Here is a 25,179-nt window from a genome sequence, read left to right as displayed (position 1 = left end):
AATTAAAATATGTTTTGGTAATGACTCAGTAAAAGAAGCTAGTGAAATCAACACTTGCTTTTGCATATGGAAACATACTTTGAACTACAGTTTCAAGATGCCATTGGTGGTTCAAAAAGAGAACGCCTCCCTTTTCACTTAATTCACACTCCACTGAATTGCAGAAACCGGAGTTAACTGTGCCAGAGTAGTAATTTTCAAGTAAGTGACCCCAGGAACCACAAGGTTAGACTACCCTAAGGTTATTTAGTATAGTTTATAAAGTTTAAATTTTTACTTCAACCGGTCCATCAGTTACTGAAGGGTTAAAGATGAGCTTGGAAAAAGGAAGAGAGGACTTGGAGGCCATTTCCTCAAGCTTTTAGCATTCGTGGCAGGTTGAGTCACACCAGTCTTTATTAAATGATGCATAATTCAGTGATAAATTGGTTTAGCTCTGCCTGTTACAAGTCAGGCCTGAGGTTTTACAGGGGTCAGTCTAGAGGCACTGTGGCTGTTTCATGTCATTAGTTTTCATTCAGTTGCAATGTGTAACCACTCTAGCACATGTCTTTCATTAGTGGGTACAATGCACGCTTTGTGTGTGAACATCCTTAGATGGTAAAAGCCAATTTAGAGCTTTCTCACCTTCCTTTTATGTCAGTGGATTCCATCAGACCCACATGTGTGTGGAGCTAAAGGTTTTTGTGGTGGGGTCAGGCTCATTTCCCATTTGCATTGCATCCTGCCCAGCTGATCTGGGCTAGAAGCTTTCTCTGAAGTTAATGGGTGTTGAACGCTGAATAAGACCATAGCGTCAACTTGCCAAACTTCCTCCTCTCTGGAGTTCAGAAAGCTCTTATAATCCTACTTCCTTTATAAAGCTTTCTTTTGTTAAGTGGAAGACAGAGAGTGAGTTATTTTTTTTCATTAACTCAGATATAAAACCCAGACTTTTGTTTTCTATCAACAGACACACCCCTTGCCTGCCCCCTACTGGTCCAAATACTACTAACAATGTAGTTAGCTTCGGAAAGGTTTGTGTGTGCAAACAGTTACCTGCATGTTAATTAGTTCCTTGTGGGCATATACATCAGCAATTACTACAAAGCTAGAAATTTTAAATGTTGTATAGAGTGTCTACAGTACAGTGAACACATGGGCATTTTATAAAATGCATGCTCATGATTTCTGTCTCAATCTCTCTACCTCTGTTTTAGAATTATCTTTTAGGTTGAGATTAGATTTGTTTGGGAAGAGAGTGGGTAGCTGCAGGCTGTCTGAGCAAGTCAGTCACCCTTATGTGCTCAATTTCTGTACCCAAATACCTAGTATAGTGGAAAGAGTATGGCTTTAAGTTTGGACCAACAGGGGTTCACATCTCGGCTCTATTACTTCTTATGTCCGTGATATTCTGGTGTGATTATCTGAGTCTCTGTTTGCTCACTTGAGAAATGGATTTCATAATGCTTCATTCTCAGGGTTGTTGTAAGTATTAAATGAGATGCTATATGCAAATATGCCCAGGGAGGTGCCTGACACACAGTCAGCACTCATTCATTCATTCAACAAGTATTTTGAGGACCCATTATGAACCAGGCACTGTTTGAAGCATGGAGGATACAACATTAAATGAAAGAGACACACACACAAAATGCTTATAGTGAGATGAGAAAGACAATACACATGGTAAACAGTGTATTGTAGCATATGTTAGACAGGGTAAGTGCTATGGAGAAAAACAAAGTAAGGTATGGAGTATGGGAGTGCAGAGGAATTCTAGTGCCAAAGAAAGGTCAGGAAAGGCTTCTTTGGGGAAGTGACATTTGAGCAAAGTGGAGGTGAGTGAGTGAACTGTGTGGATACCTCAGGGAAGAACAGCCAATGGAAAGAATGTGCTGGGCATGTGCTTGGCCAGTGTGGTGGGGACAAGAGTAGTAGGAGATGAGGCAACAGGGGCCATTTCACTTAGGACCTTTAGGCCATTGTGAGGACATTGACTTTTGTATGAAATGGAGAGTAATTGGAGGGTTTTGACCAGAGGAGTGACATAATCTGATTTAGCATCTTAAGTTTCCTCCTAGAAACAGGCTCTGAGCTGTACAGTCGTGTGCAGTAGACTGATCTCAGAACAACACTTCTCTGAGACTTGGGGAGCAGGAGTGGGCAGAAAGAGAAGCTGAAAAGCAACACAGTTGCAACCGAGGCCTCAGATGATCCACAGGGAGTCTTGGAACTGGCATGGCCCTTCGGAGTTGTGAGGAAAAAGAGTGGAGCTTTTGTACCCCCACATTGATCAGTCATTGTTTATACCTTGAGAAGGGCCTAAACTTCAGCAAGGTGGCTTCCATTGGATTAGGACAATTCCAAGAAGGGACTCAAGTAAAAGCCTTTGGCAGCCAATGCTCCCAGCTGCTGGAGTACCGAGTGCTTCAACCCTGCAGGCGGGTTCGGGGTTGTGCCCCATAGCATCCACTACTCTTAGGTTTTATCAAGACTATGCTGGCTGCTATGTTGAGAATATGCTATAAGGGGAAAGGGTGAAAGGAAGATGACCAGGTAGCAGGCTACTGCAGAAACCCAGAAGACGGATGATGGCGGCTTGGATCAGGGCGATAGCAGTGGAGGAGATGAGAAGATACGGAATTCTAGATACATTTTGAATGGAATGCTGACAGGATTTGCTCATGGATTGGATGTAGGTTGAGAAAGTAAGAAAGGAGTCAAGGATAATTCCGAGATTTTCGGCCTAAGAATTAGAAGGAGATATTTGCTATTAAAGGGGTTAGAGAAGACTGTGAGAGAAGCAGGTTTGGGTAAGGAAGAGTCAGGAGCCCAATTTTAGGGTTTGGGTGAGGGGGAGTCAGGAGCTCAATTTTAGACATGTTGAGTCAGAGGTGCCTACGAGGCATCCAAGTGGGTGTGTTGAGTAGGCAGTTGGATATAGAGTTTGATCAGGAGAGATATTTTTGGAATCCTTGGCATATACGTGGTGTTTAAGACTGTGAAACTGGATGAGATCACCAAATGCAGTGAATATATAAGAGAAGTTCTGGGGATGATCCTTGAGGTCTAGCTTTCTTTGGCCACTTTTATGGTTAGTAATGTCATCTCCTTAGTAAGGGAAGATCCTGGCTCCCCTCCTTCCCCCAGCAAACTACAGTGGTTGTCTTACAGAGAGTTTGTAGTAGACAGAGTAATGGTGCTCCAGAGATATCCACATTCTGATCCCCAGAATCTATGAATATGTTACCTTACATGGCAAAAGGAGCTCTGGAGATGTGGTTAAGTTAAGGATCTTGAGATGGGAAGAGTATCTTGGATTTATACAGGCGGGTCCAATGTAATCATAAGGGTTTTTATAAGAAGAAGGTGAGAAGGTCAGAGGCAGAGAAGGAGATGTGACGGTGGAAGCAGAGGTGGAAGTGATGTTCTTTAAAGATGGAGGACGGGCCTGCAAGGCAAGGAATGCAGGCAGCCTCTATAAACTGGCGAAGACGAGGAAACGGATTCTCCCCTGGAAACTGCAGAAGAGATGCAGCTCTGCCAACACCTTGAATTTAGCCCATAAAACCCATTTTGGACTTCAGATCTCCAGACCCATAAGGTAATAAATCTGTGATGTTGTAATGTGGTCATTTATTACAGCAGCAAGAGGAAACTATTAAGCTAAATATAGTCTACTTTGCCCTGGAGGGGCTTAAATTGTGTGTTGGAGAATTAGGAATAGGTAATTTTTAAGGATCTAAAATATTGATGTTTGCTTGTAAGTGAAAATTCCTTTCAATTTTCCTCTATCCATCCATCTTCTATCTGGTGAATAAAAAGAAGTTACATAATTCTTACAAATGGCCAGTTCTCTAGAATAGTTTCACCATTTTGTGAACATGAGACTTAGACCTTATTGGTTGAAGGTCTCCTCTCCCTTTTAAATAAATCATTTTACAATTGAGGGTGCAAGTGTATAAATATAATATCTATAAACAAAGAGAAATTTTAATAACTCAGTTTGTGTTTCCATTAGATGTGCTTTGTGGTGTTTTTACATTACCTATATATGTACGGGGACTGCTTTGAAAGACATGAGTTCACTCATACTTGTAACGTTAATGATGCTACAATTATAATGTGAAATTCACAAAACTTATTTTGCTTTGTATTTCAGCTTGTATTAGTGAGACTTATTCTATGAATAGGTTTTTTTTCTTTTTTTTGCTGCTGGGTGATTTTAAAAAATGGAATTAAGTTCCTCCTGTTTTTCTTTTTAATAGTTTTTTTTTTTAAAAGCATCTGTTTTGGCAATTGCAATTCCTTGCCTTCTAAGAAAACTGGAATTCTTATATTCCAAGATATTCTGAATACCAGACTCAATGGAGCAAAGTGGTTAAAGCATGGGTTTTGGAATCAAGCAGTACTAATTTTAATTCTTTATTTTGGCCATGTGCTAATTTGGGCAAGTTACTTCTCTGCTCTAAGGCTCAGTTCCTTTGTCTATAAAATGGGAATAATAATATCTTCCTCATAGGAGTATTCCTCATAGATTAACTAAGGGAATGTATTTGTATTAGTCAGAGTTTTCTAGAAAGATGGAACCAATAGGATATATCTAGAAGGAGATTTATTATAAGGGATTGACTCACGCAATTATGGAGGCTGAGAAGTCCTGTGATATGCCACCTACAAGCTGGAGATCCAGGAAAGCTAGAGGTCTGAAGGCCTGAGAACTAGGAACATTGAGAGCAGGAGAAGATAGATGTTCCAGCTCAAGCAACAAGGCAGGAAGGGCCGAATTCTTCCTTCTTCCACCTTTTTGTTCTATTCAGGCCCTCAGTGGATTGAGTGATGCCCACCCACATTGGGGAGGGCCATCTGCTTTACTGAGTCCACTCATTCAAATGCTAATTTCATCCGGAAACACCCTCACAGACACACCCAGATGGAATGTTTAGGCAAATATCTAGGCACCCTGTGATCCAGTCAAGTTGACACATGAAATGAACCACCACAGTAAGTAGGCCCAGTGCCTGGAACATAGTAAGTACTCAAGAAACGGTGGCTCTAATGATAGTTATGCTTATCCTTCCATAGGAGCTGAGTTAGGAATTAGAAGCATCAACACCTATCTGAGAGTCTTTCCGTTTATGCTCCTTGTGCTCCTTTATTTTAATAATCTATTTATCAAGCCATCAGTATTCTGCTGCCAAAGGAATTTATAAGCCAATTAACCCTGGTGGCCGGACACTTCTAGCAGCATAACATTGTCCTGTGTGTCACAGTTGGTTCAGGGAGAGATGCGTGCATGGCCTCCAGAGACACGTTATTCATCAGCCCCTTTGCCATAAAATGTGTTACTTCTGCGCAGCATCCCTTGGTTATATTTTCATTTTACAGCACCCTGCATTGACCATTTGCAAAATAATGATGCTCTCCTTATCAGCTCATCTGCTGCCAGTCAATAACTTAACTGAACGGATTCTTTCAGCATCAATATACAGTACAGGTCCATTTGAGGCACTGGCTATAATAACAGTGAGCCACAATGCAGCAGACGGGATTTAAAGTACCCATCACTTACACCGGCAAAATGGACGCTAAACAGAGTTTGCTATTTTCTAGAAGGGAAAACATCTGGAACTATGTACAAATTGTTCCCAGAAGAAAACGTACCTTTGAATTTGTGTGAAAATTAGAGTGCTGGTGTTCATTTGGAAGTCTGACTTGTAGGCATATTAACACCTATACTTGTTGTTTGTTTTATGTCTGAGGAATGATGCTTCACAGAAAGGGAGCCTGGTATAATCAGGCGTGTTTAGTAACTTTGGGGAAAAAAACTCAAGACACCCTAGGCTATATAACTCTCTTCTACCTCCGTCTTTTTTTTTTCATGCCGAGAGCAGCAATTACTTTCAAGATGTACTCAAGGAAATGTTTAATTTTTATCCCCCAACTCTAGTCCACTTTCCAATTTAAAAGGATTCTTTGAAGTCCTTTAGAAAGACGCTGAACACTTAAAGATCACCCTGTGTCCATCATCCAAGAGTAAGTGCAAAGCAAACATTTGCTGGCTTCATTAGAAAGCTATAGTGTCCTCTGTTTTTGGGGTGGAGGGCAATGGAAATTGTAGGGAGAGAAAGAAAGCACTTTGTTGTTGGGGTGGGGACAGGTTGTCACTTCCCCAAATTCCTATATCTTCCTTCTTCAGAGGATGGTTTAAAACTTCTGTTACAGATGATGAATTGAATTTTATTTGTTGCCCCCCCCTCCGCCCCCCATACCTTTCATGTCAGCTGTTAGCATGGAAAAATTGAGTGGGATTTTCCCCCTTAAACTCAAAATATTTGAACTGCCTGCATCAACTGTGATTTTGTGAGGGGCCATACTGGTCATTGTCATAACTGATGGAAGCCATTTGGCTTCCAAATATTTCCCCATAGAAACTTTTCAGTGTGGTTTATATGCATAACATTTAAATTATCCTTAAGCCAATTCCAATGATTAATTTCATCTTTCCAGTATTCTTACTCCCTTCTCCCTCCCCCACCACTGGCCCCACCCATCTTCCAGGTTTTCTAACATACATACGCAGAAACAGCCAGTCAGACATGTTACTTTCATCTCGGTTTTCTTTAGGGACATGATCGGCTCTTCGGTCTCACACTACCCATTGGCTACTTTTTCATTTCCTTTAAGTCTGTGATCGAGTTTAATAGAGTAATGGATTCAAGCACTACGATTGGGAGATTTAAGGAATGGTCTCTTACTGTCAAGGTAAAGGATAGTGACTTAAAGCATTTGCCGATGTTTGGTTATGAATTATACGACAACACACGTACACTTGGAGGCTGCAGTGCAACTGCAGTGAGTAATGAAACTGAGTTTCCTGAGGGACGATGCATCATGGCTGTATTTACCATCTGAATGGATGGAGTCTTCTGCACTCCAAGGAGACTGTGACTTACTTCTGAGTCCTGTATGCATGATTCTCATGGTGAAAAGAAATGTTCCTGAAATGGGAGGCTAGGGAAGTAATAATTATTTCTTTATGTTGTCCAGACTTCAGTGGCTGTTCAGCAGTCTTTGTTTAAATTCATAACTTGTGAGAAAAAGTTTTAAGGCAGCTTTTATTCAGTTGTGAATACAATTATGTATTCAACTAGCAATTGAGGTATAAATAATTCACTTTTGAACATTTTGTAATTAGCTGAGACATAATACTGGATCAAGCGTTTCACTGAGAGAGTTTCCATCAGATTTCATGCTTTTTATTAATTTTTTTCTCTGATACAATTAGAACACTCCTAAATATATTCAAGCATATGTGCACATGTAAACACAAATGCTCACATAGGTAGGAGTATCGTATTCTATGTCCAACCTCAAAAAAGGCTAAAAAATTAATGAACAGGGCAACCCTGTCATGAATCCTAACTGTTTCCTCATGAGATAAACAATGGCTCTCAATTAGAAGCTAAAATTTTTAATTAAGATGATTCTGCAGTAATTATCTCAGTTGTCTGCTTCACTGGATTTTAATGAAAAAGATTGATTAGGTATAAAACTAGTAACATAATTAAACATTCAGGGTTGCACTGGCCACTGAGGTGAAAGTAATGTGATTAAACCCTGAAGTACATTCCTTAACAAAATATTTTAGACAGTTGGATCTGGTGTCAGTAAGCTTAATTTTTATGAGCAGCTTCAACATGTTAAGGCAAAAACAAGTTCGGCCACAGCTGGCTCATTTACACAGAAATATTTATTGAGCACTTACTATGCGTCTTAGTGAAGCAGTGCATAACGCATGGTCTTTGGAATTAGACGCATTTGTTCAAAGTCGAGTTCTTTTCTTTAGCAGACTTGGGATATTGGGAAAGCCCCGTAACCTCTCGCATGTTAGTTGTCCTATCTGTAAAAGGCGGTAAATAATACTCTGTGGTTTTTGTAGATGAGTCAACATGTGGTTAGACCCTACCACAGTGCCCAGTACTGACTAGATGATCTGTAAATAGGAGGTATCATTGCTATAGTTTTTATTTTGAAAACGTTCTAGAATTTTCTTTGAATCAGTCAGTAAATGCAGTATCTAAACTCCCACCAGTTTATAAAAAGTTAAGCAAAGAAAGACAGAAAAAAGTGGTGTTGATAGGCAGTGTTGAGGACTTCAAGGCATGATGCTATTATTAATTTTCTTTGCAACAGTAATAAACAGATGTTAGAAGTTCAACGAGCAAATATTTTCAAAATGTGGAGGACATTCTCTGTCACTCTCTCTCCCTCTCTTTTTCTTTTGCTTTGGTAAGACACTCTCTTCCTGGAACTACAGAATAATTGGCTTTTAGAATTGCTTCATTTTCTTATTTGCTTTAGAATGCAGGGTTCAGTGAACAAATTTCAACAAAATTCTGGATCTGCCAGGATCACTTCACATCATCTCAACCAGTCTCTCGGCCAAGGATTCTTTGCTTGCTAGGAAGTTGGTGTGAGTTAAGAAGGTGTGCATAGTGTTGGATGAGTCAAGCCAACCTAGCTTCATAGACGTGTCCTAACCTTATAATACTGTTCTCCTCGGCATTGTGCTGTAACCATCTGAGCAAACCACTTACAGACGGACCAACATAAGGCTGACTAGGCATGAGTGAAGAAGAAATTCATAGTAATTCAGGTAGGCTGAGGTTCATCGTCAAGTACTTCATAGAGAATGGAGCGAGTTTCAGACAATTTTGGTTCATGAGATGGCTAAATTTCTGTGCTGATGAGGTGCTAAGATATCCTTGAATATTGACATTACAAGCACTGCATTTGAAGCCAGAAGGAGTGGATTTGAAACTTAGATTCTTGATTAACCAGTGGTATAATCTTGTGGAAGATACGCTTTCTGTCTTCTTTTCAGCATAATAGGGACTCTGGTATCTGTACATTTAATTTCATGAGACTAAAGTGAGAATCAAAAGTAACAAGGGATTTGAAACATGCAAAGCATGATTCAGTCATTCCTATATTTATTTGTCAATTTATTGCACAACTGATATATCCAAATACTGTACCAGGCAATGGAAATTCAAGCATGAATAAGATATACCTAAGCCTTCAAAGAGTTTTCAGTCTAAGTGGGGAGGTGTATACATCCATAGAAAATTTCCATTCAGTGTGATAAATGCTGGGCTAAAGTATGCCTGGGATGTTTTGAAAGCTTAGAGAAGCATCTAATCCAGACTGAAGAGTGAGGGCATCCTTCCTGGAGAGATTGACCTTGATCTGAACTCTGAAGGATGAAGACGTTAATTCAAGGAATCAAGGTAGTGAGCGCATCGTGGGAAGAGAACTACTTGAATGAAGGCTTGGAGGTGTGTGTGAGAAAGCATGGTGCATAGAGAACTGCTCTGGTAAGAATGGAGCAAATGATATTTCCCTCAGGGAGGGAGAGTGGCAGAGACAAGACAAGTGGTAGGCATGATCACTTGAATGTTGTCCTGAAAGCTTTTTTTAGCCAGGCACCTACATGATCAGATTTATATTTTAAGAAGATTATTTTGGGAGCATTGTGGAGAGTAGATGAGAGGGGAGAGGCTGGTCAGAGGGAGAAAAGCAGAGAGATGCATTCATTCTACAAAAATTTTTTGACTAATGTGCTAAGCAGTTTATAACATGCTGGTAGAAAAATCAGGTAAGACATGATGACTGTCCTCATGAAACATAAAATATTGCATCATAGAAATACAGGTAAAACACCAGTCACAGGGCTGTGCTATAAGTGCATAGTTGAGGCTGTTATGATAGCTCTGGCGAGAAGTGATGGAGAGCTGAACGAAAGTTGTGGCAGTGGAGGTGGGAGGAGGGGATGGATTTGAGAGAGAGAGTGAAGAGGTATCATTGGCAGGACTTGTTTATAAGAGGACAAGTATTTTTCTATATCTAATTAGTTGTATGAATCTAGACCAGAGGATGAGAAGGTTTTCCTCTTACACATCCTGGACCAGCCAGCTCAGGGTGCACACTGTAAGCCCCATCAGAATTTTATAACGATCTCACTAAACTTCACCCTGGGATGGCTACCTGGATATTCAGGGGCTCCTTGTGCCCTTAGGGAACTATATAGTGATAAGGACTGTGTTGTTGGCCAGTTTATTTAATCTTAGCAAGGAGAAACAGTGCTTTCTGTGTTTGTGAAAAACAAACAAAAAAGTACTGCAACCTTAAATGACCCACTGAGGGCTCCATTCCATTGGAAAAGAAACTTGGCTTATCCCAGCAGGCCATGGTCCTGTGAGGTGCTGGCTGAAGGCAGGAGGAGCACAGAGCAGGGTACAGAAGAGGAAAGACCCAAGTTCTAGCCCCAGCCTTGTGTTCAATTGCAGAGATGAAAGAGGGAACTTCCTCTCCCCTTCAATTTCTTTTCCTTTTTCACTGCATAGGTATCTGGAAACTAAAAAATCACCACCTCCCCATTCCTGCCCATTCTGGCCATTTCCTGCCTTTTCTTTTTCCCTTTTCTAATAGAAGTTGCTGTGGCCAGCTCATTAATGTTCTTTCACAATTGCAAGTGATGGTGGTTAGGTGACCGTTTAGTCTATAGGTTGCAGATTGACAATCAATAGGTGTGGATAATTTCACAAGAGATGTAGAGGAGAAAAGGTTTCTAAGACTGGCAGGCAGTTTCTGAAATGACCTGGCAAATTTGTCTTTGGATGTAGTTGCTAAACTTGACATTAGGTTGCTATCTTCTTGGGGAATATTTGAGATTGTGCATATGGTGTTTGGATTAGATGGTGGGGGTTGGACTCTTTTAAGCTTTAGATGCAAGATGAAGGTTCCTTGTGCCAGGTAAATCAGCAGAAAGTAAATCAAGCCATTTCGACTGAGCTAGAGAGTCCGTGGGGAAGTTTGCCTATGAAGAAGGCAGACTAGTTGCTGTGAATTACTAAGAGGGCAGAGAAGCTCTGCTAAGCCTTTCTCTGGCGTGGCAATGGGCATCTGGGCAAACAATGCTTTTGCCTACTTCAGTCTTCTCTCTTGCTATCTGGTATAGACTTCCTTTGAGGGAAGACCATGGTACACATCCATTCTATTTTGGGAGTGTTAGCTAATGTTTCCTGCATAAGAGGATAGTGGGAGTCATTAATGTTACTATCTTATGTGACCTTTTTTGGAGTGAGTGATGATTCATTGTTTAAATTTTTGAAACATGGGAGACATAATTTGGGAGAACTGCTTGGGATGGGATAATACCGGGCAAAGAAGATTCTTAGGAGTCTCTAAGAATTGACACAAATTCCTCACGTAGTTTGTAGCCGGTCTGTTGTTGCTATCATTATGAGACATGAATTTATGTTTTTTTCATATCTGACTCTTCCTTTTTCATTTCCTTCAACATTTTAGCATTAAATATACTTTAATCAATAATATTATATACTTAAATATACTTCATCATCTATAATTCATCAATTATGAAGCAGTTAATTTTTGTTGTGTTAATCTGGAGTAAATGAAGGCGCATAACCTGGCCATTTTTTCTCACCAAAAAATTTTATAAGCATTTCATATCACTTATTTTGCAAAACATAATATCCAATTTGTGGCACTCAACAGTTAATTTTCCTCTTCCTATACACACTGGCAAATTTAATGGCCGATGGGAAGTGAGTGACTGTTTTACATTAGTGCCTAATTGGAATGGAAGCTTTTATTTATTAACATACAAAGATCACTTGTTTGTTATTATAAACTATGGAAGCACGTGTCTTTTATTAATGTGCAGAATTGAGGATTTATTCATAAAAATGTATCTACCCTTGGAATTTGTCTTTATTTCCCATTAGTCTGAATTCCCTTAGGCAAATAATACTGTCTTTTTCACTGTGCACATAGTAGGCATTCAATAGTTTGTGTAGAAACGAATTACTTTTAGTTATAATGATGTATTTATCATCATAGAATCACACTTAGGAGTCTCTAAGAATTGACACAAATTCCTCATGTAGTTTGTAGCCGGTCTGTTGTTGCTATCATTATGAGACATGAATTTATGTTTTTTTCATATCTGACTCTTCCTTTTTCATTTCCTTCAACATTTTAGCATTAAATATACTTTAATCAATAATATTATATACTTAAATATACTTTATTTCTGATAGTCTTCAGGTCTAAATTTACAACTTTCAAGAATTTTGTATGTTTTCATAGTCTGTGGTTGCTGTAAACGTTATTCATGTTGTCATTATAACTTTTTATGTGATTGTACTGAATATGTGAACTTTAATGACTCCCCATGTACACCTGCTTAAATGAGCAGCTTCTGAGAGAAGTTAGTAAGTATATTGACTTTCTTTCCCTGACTGTAGTTTTCTCCAATCTACTCTGTAACCCAGTGAGGACTCTAACTGCCTTTTGTAATGAAAATTGTACAATTGGCAAAAAAAAAAAACTCATACAGAAATTGGAACCATGGGATCTCTCTCTTTACCTATCTCTCTGTCTGTCTATCTATCTATCCATCCATCCACCTATTTTTACAGTACATCCTTCAATGCAGGTAGAGACCAGCTTAGGATATAACTTATGGTCTCAAACCTTAATTTACCTGAAGCTTTCAGAGAGTTTGAGAAGACAAGTTATATACTAAGTATTTTTTACCTGCAATGAAGGATATACTGTAAAGATGGCTGTAATATTTGGAAGAAACAATTGTTGTGAACTTTCTGTGCATAATTAAGAGGCCAGAAATATGATAAATTTAGAGAAGTAATCGAATACCTCAGAGAAAAAAAATCCATATTTTCCTCATTGTATAAAGAAAAGCAGAAATAGGGTGAATTTTTTTCAGTGGTATCTTGAAAGCATATAGATTTTATGGCCTATTAATGATAGTGTTTCTATACCTATTCTAAAGGATTTAAAAAATTTAAATGATGACTCCATTAAAAAAGCGTATTTGATAAAAATTAAGCTTTCTTTAAAAAACAATCTTAGTATAAACATTGGGACAAAAATTACTACTAAACTTGACAGGAAACAAAACAAAACAACAACAGCTTTCCTTTGGGTGAAAAGGAAACGTGTATGTATTTATTTGTCAGTATAGTAATTACCTGGGATCTTGAAAACCAAACAATATATGTAAGTAAAATTGGAATACTTTGTAAACGTCAAGGGACATTGTCCCATGTTTTTACAACCTATCTCAATATGATCTTCAGCATATGATCTCAGTACCTATAGAGGTACAGTGAAACAAGTGCTTCCCAACAGCCACTTGTGAGAAGCCTTAAATTATTCTAAGATTGTCAGGTAGTATTGACAGGAAGTGAGTATATTGAAGGCACTTCCATTTTAACAGCCCTGGAATGACTTGGAGCTAATTTTAGTTGGTTTCTGTTCAGAAAGATGTGAAAAGATATTTGTGTGGAATGAAATCCCTCATCTTTTGGTTTCAAAGAGGGAATTATAATAGCTAGGAGCAAATTTAATCTACAATCTTCATAGTAATTACACCAATGGAACAAAATGCAGAGTAGGAGATATTACCCTCTTCTCCTGCCAGGTTTCATAGCTGCTGGCTCATCAGATCCACCCAATGTGAAAATAACTCAGAAAGAAGTAATGATTGAACTAGAAGTCAAGTGCTTACTAAGTCACTATTCAGGAGTAAGCATCTGCCATGTAGGAAAGTCATGACCCATAGAGCTCCAAAATTAACCACATGGGTCCTGAGAAAATGGTCTGATGGCAATACCATCAGACACATTATTCAGTGATGCAAACATTTGTTTATTTCATTCAGCAACTGTTTATATTTATAATGAATGTTATTTTGTTCCAGGCATTGCTCTTGGTGCTGGATTCCATAACAGTGAATCAGATGGCCAGGGTCCTTACCTTCACAGAGTATACAGTCTTGTTCGGGGGAGAAATCAAGAATAAATAGCAGTTGTATTATAGTATCCAAGAGGAAGAGCATTAAACTAGCACCTAATCTAGATTTGGACCTCATAAGAAGTGCTCTGAAGGAAGGGCGCTATCTACTGATACCACACATGGCAGTCACTGTCATCGGAAGAATTAGTTCTGTATCGGTTTGGTGGACGCTATTGCAGTTCAATCCATTAAACATGTGGGAATAAGCATAGAAGGAAGAAAGGGAAATAAAGTAAAAAAAGATATTCCACTAAAATGTAGCCTATGGGCCAAATTTCTAAAACTCGTGAAAAAAAATCTGATGCTAAGGAAGACAGCAAAATAAAAATGAATAGAAAACAAATGAGTAGATGATCAGAACATGAACTCATGCTCGGATTAATTAATTTTAGAGAAGCCTGAGAAAACTTTGAAATGATTATTAAAAGAACAGAAAAGTATAAGGCAAAACCAGTGAGGAAAAAAAATAATGTACTGTTAAATGTGAAAATGATCCAATGAAATGTTTTAGAAATAAAAATGTAGTCAATGAAATCAAAATGCAATATATTGGACAGACTCTAGAAGGGACACAGTCAAAAAGAGAATAGTAAACTTGAAGACAGTACTGACGTGCTCATCCATCATTCAATATAGACGGACAAAGAAAAAAGATGGAAGCGCAGTTAAGAAACATGAAAGATTAATTGAGAGGCTCCTATATTTATCTAATACAAGTTACAAAAAAAGACAGGGAGAGAATGGAAGAAATATTAGATAATCACTATGTGAAATATAATTGTTAATAAAATCTCCAGAATTAATATTATCACACACTCTGAGTATTAAACTATATAAATCCAAATAAATTCACTTTTAGACACGCTATCATGGAATCAGTTCATTAAGAGTAAGGGGAAATCTTAAAAGTTATCAGCCAAAATACACAAATTATCTACCAATTAACAATAATTAGGCAAACAGCTACCTTTTACTCTGTGACAATTGATGCCAGAGAGGGTGGAGTATCATCCCAGAAGTGCTGAGAGAAGATGTAAGTAAACTTAGAAGTGTGTACACAAAAATCCTGCAAGAATGAGGGCAAAATAAAGAGGATTTGAGACACAGAGAGAGTAAGAATTTCTCATTCACATTCAATAAAAGAATTTTTCTTTGGCAAGAAAAAAGTGAACACAGAGGGAAGATGTGGAGCATGGGAAACAAGAATGAACACAGAAATTAATGAAATATGTTGGCAAATTTAACTATTGAATACAAAAAATGCCTTCTTTGTTTAAAAGAGTTAAAAGAGAAGCTCTCTATAAAAGTAGAGATAAAAGTAACAAGATATGGAGCTGTTCAAGGGTTCCCAGTGTGCTGACTCATTGCTTTAATTATGGATAGGATAGAAGTACTATGTAATTCAAGATCTTGTTAGAAATTTTTTTGGCTAAGTTTGAATCTTAATATGCTAATGTGAATCACCAAAATAATAGCAAGGCAATCTACAGCTTTTAAATTAAGAGAAGGAAAAAATTGTGGGTATAAAAATAATCAATCCAACAGGAAGCAAGTCGGTGGAGAAAAGACTATGAAACACTATGGTAAAAAGAAAGCAAAAAGAAAAAATTCAGGTAGTGGAAATAAGTCCAAATACACAAGTAATGCCATTATCACAATAAATGTATGTTGATTAAACTCATCTGTTAGAAGTTGGATTATCAGTTTGGTTGTATAACTTATCAGCTTTACTCTGCATCCAAGAGAAATACTAAAGACAAAATGATGTTGAAAGGTAATGTGCAAATACAAATTAAAGAAAGCTCAGGTCCTCAAATGAAACAGAATTTGAAGTAAAAAAAAAAAAAAGGGGTAAAGAGAAACACTACCAAATAATTCTAAAAAGAAATAATCTTACAAGATGTCACAACAATCTATATATATATGTGTATATAACAAAACACTCTCAAAATATATAAAGCAAGAACTAAAAGGAATAACCAACAAATCCTCAGTCATAATGGAACTGATAGATCAAGAATGTAAAAACAAGTAAGGTTGTGGAAGCATTGAAAAGTAAAGTTAATAATCTCTATATATCTATTTCTAACTCTCTCTGTGTACTGTGTGCGCCTCTGTATCTATTTCTATGTCTATATCATCCCCAAGAACCAATAATGGAGAATATATATTTTTTTTAGTTCTCTGACTACAAATCAATGAAAAAGCTGGTTGAAAAATTTCCGTGTATTTGGAAATATTAGAATGTATTTCTAAATAACTTATGGGCTAAGCAAAAGAACACAATGCAAAAACTGTGCAAAAATAAAACTACTATATATCAAAACTTGTGGGATGTGGCTAAAGCAGTGTTTAGAGGTAACTTTATTAAAAAGAATAAATTCTGCAAATAAATGATTCATGTCATGTTCCAGAAACTAGAAGAATAAATGAATATAAGAACTAGAAAAAAGAAATAATAAAAATGAGAGAAAAATTAGTGAAGTAAAAAACACAGAGAAAATCGTTATAATCCAAAACTAGTAATTTGAAAGAATTAATTCAATAGAAAAACTCCTAGTAAGACAGATCAAAAAAAAAAGAAAAAAGACAGAAACCTTTGGGATTTTTTTGAGAGAAAATATATAAGAAATCCATATATAATATATCCACATTAAAGAGAGGATATAAGTACAAATAGAGTGAAGATTTAAAAAATTATGCTATGGACAACTTTATGCAGATATGTCTGAAAAATTAAAGGAAATGGATAAATTTTGAGAAAAAATATATTACCAAAATTAACATAAGAAGAATTAAGTGGATAACTACTAAAGAAATGGAATTAATAATCCAGTTCCCTTTTCCTCAAAGACACAAAGTCCAGATGGTTTTCTTGGCTAATTTTACCTAATCTTCAGATAGTAGAAATTCTTATTTTATATACACCCATTCAGAGACTAGAAGAAGGGAAAAATTTACCTAACTCATTTTCATAAGGCTAGTATATCTTTGAAAGCAAACTGGACAAAGACAATAAAAGAAATGTAAATTATAGATACAATTCTTTTTAAATCATAGATGCAAAACACAAAAATAAAAAACTAGAAAATCGCTATCCAGAAATGTATAAAAATTGCACCATGATAAAGTAGAATTTATCCAAGGAATGCAGGATTTTCAACTCTAGAAAAGGTGTTGATGTTATCATGCACCACAGTAGAAGAACAGCTGGGACGCAATTCCCCTGTTTGCATGTCTTGCAAGCAGAGACGCTTTTGTTCTGGACTATCTTTTAAGTGTTTGTATAGTAAACAGCCTTGGGAAATAGAGATAGTGTTTCTCTCTGGAACAAATGGCAGGCATGCTTACTCTCCAGTATAATAAAAATAATGTCTCCTTCCAGAGCAGTGGGCAGGCATCTTAAGATTTGGGTTCCCTAAGCTCAGGATTGCTCTCTTGTAAGGCAACCTACTGCCTGGGTAGGCATCCACGTGGACCCTTCTGGGTTTTTCCCATGGGACTTGGGGGCAAGGGGACTTGACACGAATATGCTGATATTCATGCTGCTTGCTGTGCCATGGGTAAAAATTTCGTTTGACTCTGGCCCTGGAGTCTTACATCTTCTGCCAGCATCCATGAAATTGTGGCAGGCTCACTTAACCTGCAAGCAGGGTAAAATTTCACGTCCTTCACAGTTCTTAACGATAGCTGCAGAAATAGCATTTGGCAAAATTCAAAAATTTTTAGCAAACTAGGAATCAAAAGGAACTACCTTAACCTGATAAATCATACGTATCAAATACCTACAATAGGCATACTTAATAGTGAGATTTTAGAATTATTTCTATCTAGGTTGGGATCAAGAGAAAGAATTCTGCTATCATTACTTCTATTCAGCTCATACTGAAGGTCTTAGACAATGAAGTAAGACAAGACAAAGCAATTAGAGGTATAAAGATGAAAAAGAAAAAGATAAAACCGAGATTAAAGACAAGAAAATTGAAAGGAATCTATAGGCAGACTAATAAAATAAGTAAGAATGTTTAGCAAGTGACCCAGGCTTATGAGCAGACTTAGGGTTAATATGTCTGTATTTCCTGCTAAACTCAGGACAGAGACCATATCTTGCTCATTTGGGTATACCCAGTACCTAGCATGGTATCTGGCACATTGTAGATGCTTATGAAATTATTGAACACATGGATGTCTTGGATATATAATATATATGGGAATATGGATTCCTATACTTTCAATTTATAGATGAGGGGACAGAGACTCACAGAAACTATCTTCAGCTCTACACAGTGTATTATTAGTAGAGGAGATTCAGATATTTTGAACCCAAGTCCATCCTTTCCATTTACCTATGTACTACCTTCAATGCTAAAGTGATAGCTTTTTTGTAAATTAGAGGCTAATAAATATTTCATATGACCACAGCACTGATCTGATTTAATAAAATAAGAACTTTGCTTAGCAAATAACCTTTTTGGGCTTTCTCCTTTATTTTACATTTTTTTTAGACAACATATTTTAATTGGCTAAAGTATTTTCCTTTTAGTTTAATATTGAAGAGCATCATTAACTAGGCACAGTGCCTGGCCCATCCATCCATGGAGGATGCTTAATATTTTGAGTGAATTCTGGTATCAGCATATTCTTGCTCAGATCATCCCAACTAATTAGTTTCATGGTATTTTGCCTGGTTGGCATATTCACATCCCTATCTCCTCATTCCTAGCACTTGCAGGAGTGCTTGTCATATGAGATAGGTGCAATTAACACAATACTTCATGTAGTCAATTAACAAACCTCTCTACATCCATGCTGGTACATTTCTGATCTTGGGAATATCAGTCAATATGATGGTTAGAGATAATGAAAATTGTATTCCATTCAGACTTCCTGACCTATGTGGACTGTATCAATGCACTCTTCTGCCTCTGGCTTCTGGCTAAGTTTGGCCGGTGTCCCTCCTTCTCTCACCCCCATCCCAGCAGGAGATCAAGGCAGTCTGTGTTCGGTACCTGTGTGATCCAGCACAGTAGCCACTAACCGCATGTGGCTATCGAGCACTTGAAATGTGGCAAGTCCAAATTGAGATGTACTGTATGTACAAAATATACACTGGATTTTGAAGACTTATAAAAAATGTAAAATACTTCATTAATAATTTTTCTATTGATTAAATGTTGAAATGACATATTGGATTAAATAAAATGGATTATTAAAATTATTTTCACTTGTCTAATTTTTAAAAATGTGACTACTAGAAAAATTAAATTACACTTGTGGGTCTCATTCTATTACTATTGAACAGCACTGCTCTATGCAATTCTTTCTCCTCCTGGAGACTTGAAATCTCATTCTTCCCTCATCACTTCAGGCCTGGGTGTGCTGACAGCTCTCCTGCTGCTAGTTCTGGCTTTCTGCATTATCCCTGGCAGTTCCCTCATACCCTACCTACTAAACTAATTTTGTAATTAGTATTTTTGTGAATACTCCTTCCTGAAATTTTTCCTAATAATTCTGTTTCCTTTTGGGACCCTGACTGATACAATGACTATCTGACATAGGCTGGTAGATGATCAAATTATCTGTGACCTCCTCTTTTGACTATAGAAATTATTGATAACGGGACATTGTTGATCTACTTTCATCTGATTTTAAATGACTAAAAGGTTACAGTGTGAAAGTACTTTTATTGATTGTTGTTATCGTTATTATGTTTGCCTCTTTCCCCAACCTTCACTTTGATCAGACTTGTACCCTCTATAGAAATAGAAAGATTTGAAACTGACATTTTGACGTACAGAAAACTAACAACTCAAATGTTTTTTAAACATTTAAAGCCTCCTTTCATCAATAAGGTCAATCAAATGGTTTTGGAGGCTAATATATAATAAAATTACTACTAATAACAATAATATAAGCACTTTTGCATATGTGGCTTTTTTCTGTTCATTCTAATTCAGATCAGATTGCGTGTGAGGCACAGTAAATAGAAATATAGGAGGAAAATAGGAAAGAGGATTAGGATAAAATGAACTTATTTCTCCAGTCCTCCTTTCAGCAACAATACCACATTTTATTCTATCTTTTGTAGAAGTAGGGGCCCTTCATGACTTAGCTTCCAGTAGGAGATTAAAAATCATGATTCCAGTAGCCTCTAAACTTACTTCTTAAAATACTTCTGAATTTATTTTTCTCACAATAAAATTTTTCAGAGATACTTTTTTGTTTCTTAGGATTACCAAACGTTTTTGTGTGGAAATACCTTTTTTGGTTCCAAGTCAACAAAAAAGGAAAAGTTATGGACATCAAAATTTCTTACCTTAGTACAGGCGAGTTGTTTTCCAGTGGCATTCTGAGGCCCTCCAGGGTTTCATGGGTAAGGGGAGGGCAGAGCACCCAGGAAGGAGGCCACACAGTTTGGGCCCCAGCCCCTTCTCCTTGCTGCCATCTCTTACAAGCAGAGTAGCTCCAATTTCACACTTAAGACCCACATGTTTGAAAAAAGGTTAACTTTGCTTACAAAAAATTTAAATTCCCTTTTATGAGGACAGTTCTTTTTCTCCTCCTTCTCTTCCTTTTTACTCCAGTAAAACATCCTCTAAAATTTGGTAGGGCAGGAGCAATTTTCTCATTTATAAATGAGGAAACTTAGATTCAGAAAGTTTAAGTGAGATTGTCCAAGGTCACAGAAAAACAGGAAGTAATTGTTGGCTGGAGCTAGGTCCAGTTCTATCTCCCATTCAGAGCTCTTGGCAGCTCATCGCACTACCTCCACCTGTAGAGTGATGCTGATCAGTGTGAAACTGGGCAAGCCATCAGAGATGGAGTCTGATTGAAGGGGTTTCCAAATGATAGCAAAGCAATTGGTCTAACACAAACACAAATCAGGTGCTTCATTGCTTATGTTGCAAAGTACTGGATAGCCCATTCAAGCTGCTTGCCATATTAGACCACTCCCTTCTAAAAAGTTCTTGCACCTTCCAGGACAAACTCCTCTTGGTAGCAGGCATCAGCCGCTGACACAATCATAGCTGATTGGATTAGAGATGGAGGTAGCCTGGCCAGAGAACTCTAACCATGTGGAGCTCACCCTACTAGTTGGGGAATGGCTAATTCAATGAGACCCCCTTTCTTAGAGAGTTTGAACGATGAGACATACAGCTGGTGGCGAGAAGGTTCACAAAGATAAAGCTGTACGAAGAAAGTAGGGAGTAGAGAGAGGAGAGTATGGCAGCAAGAAGTTAGTCTGTTGAGTAGGTGAGTTGAGAAGCTGAGTCAGAGTTTTTGAGTTACTGGCAGTGGTTCCCCAAAAGCCCACAGAGCTTGTCTCCCTCATCTCTGTATTCAGTGATGGCACACTGGTAGCTTGAAGTTGGCCTTGAAGGGAATTTTTACACAAAAGAAACTGACAAAAGCTTCAGATCAAGGCTCCTCATATAGAACCTGTTGTTAAACATTTACCAGCACACCACTGTGTAGAGCACTTGAGTAGCACTGACGGATGCCCCTTAGGAGGGAATGACTACCGGAGCTCCTGTTGGGTTGTCATATCTACTACTGTGTGCTTACAGGCATACTAATCTGTGTGAAATGTGTGAACTGTGTGAACAGTGAACTGCTGGCTGTGTGGGCATTATCTTCCTTACTTGCAAGCTGTAATCCTCCATTTAAGGTAGCCCAAATATCTATGTGTGTTTATAGCCTGAAAGAGCTTAACAGTCTTCATGGTGCCAAGCAACTGATTTAGCTGATATTCACATCTCTGTTAGTTGTCTTGTCATCATTTTTGCCTGGGGCTCCAACCTTTTATAAACTTAGTGCGGATATATTTGTATCCTGATCGAGTTAGGAAATTCACTTGCTTTCCTTTGTCAAGTTTAAAAGCCAGTAAGGCTTTATTTTCAAACCATCAGTGTTAGAAGGTTCTCGCTATGTTTATTTGCAACGTATGAAACAGTCTTCAGTGTGCTGACATGTTTTCTAGGTTGCTTCTGACAATCACTACAATAGGAAAGAATTACCAAAACTGCCTCTTTAATGCATTTCCATTCACCCTTCTTAATAGATTCATACTTAAGTGGTTTTTAATGGTTTCCCATATCTACAAGTTGTTATTGCTCCAGTTAAATGACAAATTCTTGGGTATTGGAGAAATTGCTTTTCTTCTATTTCTTTTGCTGCTTCTTATTTTTAGTGCCCAATTTGTGGTTTTAAATAATAATAAGAAAAAATTTATAATAACTTTTAGCATTTATTCAGTGCCGCATATAAGCAAGACATGTATCCTATATTAGCTCATTAAATCCTTGTAGCAATTCTTGGAGGCAGATATTATAATCTCTATTTTATAGATGAGGACATTGAAATTCAGAGTAGTGAAGTAATTGCTTAAGGTCTTATATCTGATGCAATTTGGTGTGTGTCATCTTTGGGAGAAGATCCCGAATTGGTTTTCTTCAGTTCTTGTCAAGTATAGATGATTTCACCTCCACAGAATCACCATCCCATGTGAGAAAGGGCTAATTAGGATAGGAGTCTGCAGAGTTTTGGGCCCCAAGTGACCTCATTCTCTGGTCAAGCCTCTTTTGTTTCTTGCCTTCCTCCAGACTCGATGACACTTTGCCAGTACTGCCCTTAGATGGGCCAAGTAGGGCGCCTGCTCCAGCATCTGTGCCTCAGTTGGCCCACCATGATTTGGGTACATTCTACTAAGTTTCTATGTTCCCCTCTGGTGTCTGGGCCCAGCCAGCCTCCTCAATGCCATCTGGATGGGCACCATGGAGCTAGACTGGAACCCATGTGTGCTCTAGCCCCATTTTCCATTTGTGGGGCACTCTTTGATCTTCTCTGTTGTATGTGGGTTCAGCTAGGGAACTCTAGAACTCCAGCCTATGAAGTTGGTCACATGACTGGGCTGGTCCTTGAAGGGCAGCCTAGTGGTCAGATGGCTCCTGCTGGCTGGCATGGCATTTTTTTGATGGAGCTGCCAGGATAATGCTGGCAGGCTAACTTTGTCGAACTTTCATGTCAAACACAGGAAGAAGAATCTTTACATATATTGATTAGACAATAAACAAATACAAAAGTCCCTCTTCTCTATCCATTATTGTAAATCTTCATTGATAAATCACTAGACCTTACATGGGTCTATGAATTTTATAGTATATTTTTAAATGAAACTTTTATATAGGCAGAGGCACTGCAAAAAATATTTACCTGGGGCCCCACACCCCCTAAGCACAGAGTAACTTGGCTCTCCACCCATTCTTGCTAGAATCTAGTATTTGTGGCTTCCTTTGGCCTTAACTTTTGAATCCCAAATACTTGGCTTATGCAAATTGAAAGCTTTGGCTTTTAAGAATATGGTTTCCGGAGAGGAGGAGATAGAGTTAAGAAAAGGAATACTGGGAGCCAAAAATCTTACAGTGAAATGTATCATATTATTGAATCATAAGATTCAAACCAGTCTAGTACGATTACAAAGCCTGTGCTCCTGATGGTTCCTGTCCTGGAAGCAAACCTTATTCCAGGTCTGTGCATAAGCATGTTGTTGGTCACCACTCATGACAGTTAAATTGATTCACGGGATTGCATGAGAAGAAACAGCCTGAGAAGACTTACTAATTAGCCAGAGAATTGCTCACTTTTTCTATCACTGAGAGTCTGGGGCCGACAGTTAGCAAGGGCCTGGCAGGGTATTTTTACCTAATGGTTAAATATATAGGCACAAAAGCCAGACAGTCCAGGTTCAAACCTCTGTCCCACCACTGACTTGTAATATAACTTTGGGCAAATCATGGAACCTCTCTAAACCTCACTTTCCTCACCTTGTTAAGGCAACTCAACCACTGCTAGAAAATTAAATTATTTTATCTTGTATTTCTAAAGGGAAATTTTGCTCAACACTCTGCATTCGTTGTGAGCACAGTTCTAGCTTATGAGCGCCTCCCTTCAGTATTTGAAGAGCAACCAAATATTTCAGAATATTAAATAATTACTGTGGATTTTTAAGGTGATAATAATATTGAGGAAAAAATTTTTAGAAGTTTAGACTGCGATATTTATAAATAAATGTTAATAATGTGGAGTTTGGAGCGCTGAGTGTGTCATACATAAAACCAGGAGTTAATAATTGGTGCAGAAGAGTGGTGCCTACGTGGAAGTTCATTACAGTATTCTTTCCTCTTCGGTGTATGTTTTTCATAAACTTTCTATAATAAAAAATAAACATACAAGTAAAAAAAAGAAAGGAAAAATAGAAAGACCTATTCAAAACAATTCAGTGTTTTTTCCATTTAGCGGTAATTGTTCCTAAGGATTCTGTGGTCAGAACTTTTCTTAAAATCTTATGACTATCAAATTTCTGGAAAATAATATTGTTTTCAAATATTTTAAAATTTTGACAAAAGTGACTTTGTGTTAAACGTTATTCTCGTACATATCTTTTCAAGTTGAACTAGCTGACAAAACTGTACCTTTCTTAAATTGATGTCTTAAAGTGTGTCAAAAAAGAAAGCGATTGGTACTTTTCAACTTCTCTCTTATATTAAAAATAACATGAATAAGGGAATAAAAAACCTGAGAAATTGTACTTCATGGAGGCAGAAGAGTATAAATCTCCTGTTGGGGGTATATTGCCCCCATTAGGTTTCCCCATGGCCTACCCGTAGGAGGCAGATAGAAACCCCTTTGTTCTAGCGCTTCTCTAACTTCCCCCAAACAGACCATGCTCTGTGACTTTGCTCTTGACCAGGGGGCCTGCTGATTGCAGCAAGAGTCCCAGATGGTGAAGCTTCTGGCCTTTGATCTCTTCCTTGGCCTGTGACCATAGGCTTCTATGTGGGTCTTGGCTATTGACTGTGACTTGGGTTGACCACTGGAAATTCTCTGAAGAATCCTCATTCATTTTCCTTCTTCTCGTGTACTGATGTTATTTCCCTGCTTTATATCATTTCCATGGCTGCCTTCTCCACCTCAGCTGATACCACCTAAGATTTTCTCAGAATCAGAGTGGAAAGAACCCGGGGCTGAGGCAAGAAATTGAGGTCCTATGCCTATTTGAAAACTTTGTGACCTTGGGTATGTCACCTGACCTCGTTCTTCAGTTTTCTTATCTTAAAATTGGGTGTAATAACTATTTCACATGATTGCTGCAGGGTGTAATGATATAACTGACATAAAACCCAAAAAAGGTGGGGTGGAGTCTCACACCAAAATGTACTGTCTAGGGGCCAGCCCCGTGGCCGAGTGCTTAAGTTCGAGTGCTCTGCTTCAGCGGCCCAGGGTTTTTGG

The 25,179-nt window shown here is 38.0% G+C and overlaps 1 long non-coding RNA gene across 2 annotated transcripts in view; it reads left to right on the top strand.

Moving 5' to 3' along the window:
* The first annotated feature begins 2,081 nt into the window (after positions 1–2,081).
* LOC138915804 (uncharacterized) overlaps positions 2,082–25,179 on the top strand; it is a 201,732-nt gene continuing 178,634 nt past the window's right edge. The window contains exon 1 of one of the 2 annotated variants that reach the window (XR_011422113.1): positions 2,082–3,586. This is a non-coding gene — a long non-coding RNA (uncharacterized lncRNA). The remainder of the gene's footprint in view (positions 3,587–25,179) is intronic. The other variant, XR_011422114.1, reaches the window with a different exon arrangement.

Source organism: Equus caballus, chromosome 10 (assembly GCF_041296265.1).
Source record: "Equus caballus isolate H_3958 breed thoroughbred chromosome 10, TB-T2T, whole genome shotgun sequence".
In the NCBI taxonomy this organism is placed as follows: Eukaryota; Metazoa; Chordata; class Mammalia; order Perissodactyla; family Equidae; genus Equus; species Equus caballus.
The sequence above is the reverse complement of the archived record's forward strand: the minus strand, read 5'-3'. Positions and strand labels throughout refer to the sequence as shown.